At 35.0% G+C, this 6,072-nt stretch overlaps 1 protein-coding gene across 4 annotated transcripts in view; it reads right to left on the bottom strand.

The window, feature by feature from the left end:
- Positions 1-3,227, bottom strand: part of LOC102602660 (pre-mRNA-processing protein 40C) — a 24,974-nt gene extending 21,747 nt beyond the window's left edge. For all 4 annotated transcript variants that reach the window (XM_015315014.1, XM_006360797.2, XM_006360798.2 and 1 more), the window contains exon 1: positions 3,077-3,227. The gene's annotated coding sequence lies outside the window, so the exon portion shown is untranslated. The remainder of the gene's footprint in view (positions 1-3,076) is intronic.
- Between the last annotated feature and the right edge of the window lie 2,845 nt (positions 3,228-6,072).

A 6,072-nucleotide genomic window follows, 5' to 3' on the forward strand; every position in this document is an offset into this window, starting at 1 on the left:
GGAATGCCACTCCCCGCCCCTCCCCCCCCCCCCTCTTTTTCCTTTCTCTCAAATTCAATTTATCAATTATAATGTTCTGTGTCTAATATTATCTTTATATTATATGCATATTATTAGTTGTTAGGTTTTTTTTCACTGTTTTTTTCCATTTCATACCCACTTTGATTTGTTGTACTCGAGCCGAGGGTCCTCCGAAAACAGCCTCTCTACCTCTACGAGGTAGGGGTAAGGTTTGTGTAGACTCTACCCTCCCTAGACCTCACTTGTGGAATTTCATTGGGTATGATGTTGTTATTGTATATTATATGCATATGAGTCGATCAATTAACTGAGCCTCAAACTGCAAATGCTTTGATGGAATATCAATCCCATAAGAACCATTAAGATTAGGTGTTTAGTTAGGCTTTATAATTGGCACCTTCTCTCCCCTGTAAAAACTATGGATAATTTTATTTTATTTTTGAAAATGGTAACAATGACTATGGATAATTTTTTTGGATTTTGTTAGCTCCCTCACTCTATCACAGTAGGGTTTAAGGGGGTTTATCTTTTTGGCTGCTTTACAGGTTTTTGCACAGTTAGCTTCATGTTATTTTCATGTTTGAAGCAACTTTGATTTTAGTTGTAACCATTGCATCTCCTTGATGTTCTAATATAATTTAATTAATTCACCAAAAAAAATAACTGAGCCTCAATTTTGCACTAAATGAGGTCAACTGGACCAGTTCTCTATGTCAATTCCTTCTATTTGGACCCATATTTCATAATGATGATGTCCGGATTAGCTTGCATGCACATCGACTATTATATCACGTAGATGTTACCTCCACCAACACAAGTATTGGTAACTCTGTCGACGGAAGCTTAGGCAAATGGGAAGAAATCAATAGCGGTGTTTGTCTCTATTGAGACTTGAACCGTGGTCTCCCAGGTTTGCACCCACTTTATTGACAGCTAGGTCACACCATAGGTGTATTGGGGATCATTTTGTTCCATTACTGAACAATTTGAAATTACTTGTATCGCTTTCATTAATAGCATACATATAGCTTAGAGATCCATAAAGGAATATGGCTTAGACATGCAACATAAAGCATGTAACATATAACAAAAAGAGATGTGGTTAGGGCACCGTTTTAGTCCAGTTAAACGGCATAGAAATTAACAGTACTAAGCAAGTGAAATACAAAAAAAACCTCCACATCTGATATTTAATTCTTCAATCCCTCTTTTTTCTCTACATCAATTCAAAATATGCTGTGAATTTAAATATAAATTTCCATACAAAATATTTTATTCCTCAACACCAAATTAGTTCAGGTCGGCTACATGAGTCCTTCCGCTCTATTCCAGTTTATTCTTATATTATACAACAACAACAAACCTAATGAAATCCCACAAAATGAGGTCTGGGAAGGGTAGAGTGTACGCAGGCCTTACCACTACCTCTCTGAGGTAGAGAGGCTATTTCGGGAAGACCCTCAGCTCAAGCAAATCAATTACTACTGTCATGTTACATTAACAGTGCTACGTAATTGAGCTCAAATCTTTTATGTGGATATGAGAAAAAACTAATTGAGCTTTTTTTACCATAGCTCATCAATCAATCAACTACGCTTCATCTCGAACTAGTTGGAGTCCTACAGGTCCATCCGTTTCATTCAAGCTTATTTCTTCCAACACTGGCAATTAAGGGGGTTGCCAAAATCTTTTCACATCATTCTCATTTGGTAGGGCATACCAAGGCCTAACAAACACAACGAATTAAAGAGCTTTACCTAATTTCACCAACACCTATTTCAAGTCCCATAGCTAGGGTTATAGTACTTATACTAAAAAAAACTATGGCCATATGACGAATGCATATCTGTTGCTATTCAAGCTCAAGCATGGAGATGTTTACAGACAGAACTATAAGTGGAAACATAGAGCAAGTAGGGAGAGTGAGGAAAAGGGTACTAATTGAGCCTTTTTTACGGTAGCTCATCGATCAATAAATCAACCCCTCATCTCAAACTAGTTGGAGTCCTACATGTCCATTCAACTTCACTCAAGCTTATTTCTTTCCAACACTGGCAAATTAAGGGGGTTTCCAAAATCTTACACATCATTCTCATTCGGTACCAGGTCTCCTAACAAACACTACAAATTAAAGAGCTTTACACAATTTCACCAACACCCATTTCAAGTCCCATAGCTAGGGTTATAGTAGTTATACTAAAAAAAAGGCAAGGGGCATATGACGAATGCATATATGTTGCCATTCAAATTCAAGCTTGGAGATGTTGGGCACTGAATAGAGAGAGAAAACTACAAGAGGAACCATAAAGCATGATAGAGAGAATGAGAAAGAGTACTAATTGAGCCTTTCTAACCATAGCTCATCAATAAATCAACCACACCTCATCTCGAACTAGTTGAAGTCCTACACATCCATTCAGTTTCACTTGAGCATATTTCTTTCAACACTTCCAATAACAAACACTACAAATTAAAGAGCTTTACACAATTTCACCAACACACATTTCAAGTCCCATAGCCAGGGTTATACTATTAGTTACACTTAAAAAAAAATACGGCCATATGACGAATGCATATTTGTTGCTATTCAAGCTCAAGCACGAAGATATTTAGAGACGGAACTATAAGTGGAAACAAAGAGCAAGTTACAGAGAATGAGAAAGGGTACTAATTGAGGCTTTTTAACCGTAGCTCGTCAATCAATCAACCACACCTCATCTCGAACTAGTTGAAGTTCTACATATCCATTCAGTTTCACTCGAGCTTATTTCTTTCCAACACTGCCAAATTAACAGGGTTACCGAAATCTCACACATCATTCTCATTCGGTAGGGCATACCAAGTCTCCTAACAAACACTACAAATTAAAGAGCTTTACACAATTTCACCGACACCCATTTCAAGTCCCATAGCTAGGGTTATACTAGTAGTTGCACCAAAAAAAAAAAAAACTACAGCCATATGACGAATGCATATCTGTTGCTGTTCAAGCTCAGGCACGGAAATGCTTAGAGAAAGAAAACTATAAGCAAAAACATAGAGCGAGAAAGGGTACCTGTGAACACGGAGAGTGAGAGGAACTGAGCGATTGGTTGAATTGACGGAGAAATGGCATGCAGATATACGGCCCGCTGTGCGGGTGAGGAGACGAAATGTGAAGGATCAGGGCTTTTTGCAGAAGAATTGGGGCAAAGCACCATGAATATACACTTATTTTAAAAAATTAGGTTGAAATTGTGATAAATTTTATTTAGACACTTAAATTATAGTATGTTACGATAGATTTGATTTCAATTGACATTTAGGTCCTTCAATTTGATTGTGCAGATATAGCCATTATCACGAAAAACGAGTGCATACTTGTGCATCGCTAAAATTGAAAGACAAAGATATTAATTGACTTCAAGTTAAATGAATGTTTATATATGATAATGTATTGCTATTAAACACTTTGAACTTCTGAATTTTGAAAAGGAAAAGATTGTGTGTGTTCTCAAGACGTAAATAAATTTATCACTTAAAATATATTATCTCCTTGGTTATATGTGTTAGCCCAAACTGTAAATCTAAAGCTTATTGTAATTGATGTTGATGTGTACAATTAAATAATGTGATATATTTTATGTAGCATTTAAGGATACATGGAGAATTTTTTTAACAATTTAAGTCGAAAGTATCTAATGAAAATACTCTATATTGTATTCAGATGTTCAGTTGAAATATGGCATGGTTCAAGTATCTATATTAAATTTACATGCAAACTCAAGAGGACTTAAAATCCGTAAATTAATATTTATTTGGATTGATTTGATTTTTTTAAACGGTGTCAAATACAATATGTCACTTTTTATTTTAAAATTAAAACCAAATCAAATCAAATCAAACAAAGTTAAACAAAAATGTTGTTTTATTTTATGTTTCTATTTTCCCTTAATATTATTACAAAAACTAAGGAATGTTAATCGAAATACAAATTAACTTTCGTGAATATGCTTATACAGTTCTTTTTCTTGCTAAAAACGTATAATTCAAAAGTAATTATCTATCAAATTTAGTATGTGTGGGTCTTATAATTCTATATGCTCTCCAAATGTAGTCGTCTGATATAATTGTAATTTTATGTATTTATTACTTTATCTACTTTTATTTGATCTTGTTTATTGATATAATCTTATCATACTTTGGTTTGATCGAATTGGATTTTACTGTGTTTAGCTTTCATTTGTCTAGGTTTTGGCCTAATGTTGAATTAAAATATTTGATCGCAAAGTAAATTTCTCAATATCTTGTATTTTGATTTTATTTACTTTTGTACTCTTGTAAAGGTATTGATTTTTTTCACTTTGTAAGAGAACATTGTAACATCTCGCAACTAGAAAGAACTAGAAAGAAGTTTAAAAATCTGGAAATAGTTATTTTTGAAAAGTATAAGGAAATCTGGAAAATTGTAAGTAAGTTAAAGTTGAGTTTTTGGTCAACTTCAGACGGCCATAACTACTAGCTCAGGATGAGTTAGGTGTAGTTCCAGTCCATCTCAGAATAGTTTTTCAGACCTTGAAAGATAATGAGTTGTATGCCAAGTTCTCTAAGTGTGAGTCTTGGCTTGAGTCTGATTCCGAATTCGTATGAGCAAGTTATGCCCTTTGGAAGTTGGGCTGTTGGATTAAGGAAATGTCCAATCCGGAAATATAAGGGGTATTTTAGTCTTTTCAGAAATTGAAGCAAGACAGAATTGGCCTAGACCCACATCTCCAAATGATATTAGGAGTTTCTTGGGTTTGGCTGGCTATTATTGAAGGTTTGTAAAGGGGTTCTCGTCTATTTCATCCCCTTTAACGAAGTTAACTCAAAAGACAGTGAAATTTTAATGGTCTGAAGCTTGTGAAGGATTTACTTCTATCAGGTATGTGAGGCTCTCATAACATTGGGATCGTTCTCCCACGTGCCAAACATGTTTATTTCAGTTTGGATTCATCCTAAAAGCATTTGAATATTGATGATCTTGATACCTATTTTTGAGTTCATATATTGTTCTTGAATTTGACTGAGTTGGGAAGTTTCTGAGTCTGTTACGTCGCGTTCTAGGGTCGTTTCGAGTTAGGTTCTTAGGTACATTTGCTGTCTGAGTTCGTTACGTCGCATTATAAGGTCGTTTCGAGTTAGGTTTTTAGGTACATTGTTGGGTATTTGTATCTAAAAGTGATTTAAGAAAAAGAACCGAATTTGGGTGAATGGGGATTGGAAAACGAAGAAGCAATTTTGTCGGACGAAATTAGAGGGTGGTTGCGCGTCGCGCGCCTAGTGCCCAGATTTGAGCATCTCAAAGACGAAACGAAATCTGAACATGGGAGCGCATCGCGCAACCTGTTCAGAGCTGACATGAGGTGTTCTGCCTCAAAAGATGTTTTCGGAACCAAAATTAAATTATGTCTCCGCGTCGCGGGCCCACCTTCAAATATTAATTTTTGGTCTTTTCTCATGTTCTTTTCTCATGTTTAACAATCTAGAACCATTCCTAAACATCACGAGATCTTTCCAGTCACAAATCTTAATCCTTGAATCCATAATTCAATTCAAGGATCAGTTAAAAGTCAAGTCAAGAGCAGTTAAGGTCAAAGTCAAGAAAAGTCAGGAGTCAAGTTAAGATAAGTTCTTAAAGTTTACAAAAGTCTTTTCACAAAATGTTTTAACTTTGTTTTAAGACTTAAGTTTTGAGTTCAGTAAAGAGTAAAGTTGAAGTTCTTTTCTTCAAAGAATTATATGGGGACTATGTATTCCTAAAGAAATTTAAAAATGTTTTCACATTTTAAATAAGAGCGGAAACTGAGATTTCCAAAGAGCCTTCGGGCTCGTTTTCAGAAAAAAGTAATCGCTTTCTAAATGAAACAAGAGGGGAAACTTTGATTTCCAAGATAACCTTTGAGTTAAGTTTTTGAGCACTAATCTCAAATCACAGAAGAAGTATGTTATTTTTAAAACATAAGAGCTAGTATATTCTTTCTAAATGAAGCAAGCAGAGAAACTGAGATTTCCAAGATAACCTTTGAGCTA

Source organism: Solanum tuberosum, unplaced genomic scaffold (assembly GCF_000226075.1).
Source record: "Solanum tuberosum cultivar DM 1-3 516 R44 unplaced genomic scaffold, SolTub_3.0 scf00330, whole genome shotgun sequence".
Classification (NCBI taxonomy): domain Eukaryota; kingdom Viridiplantae; phylum Streptophyta; class Magnoliopsida; order Solanales; family Solanaceae; genus Solanum; species Solanum tuberosum.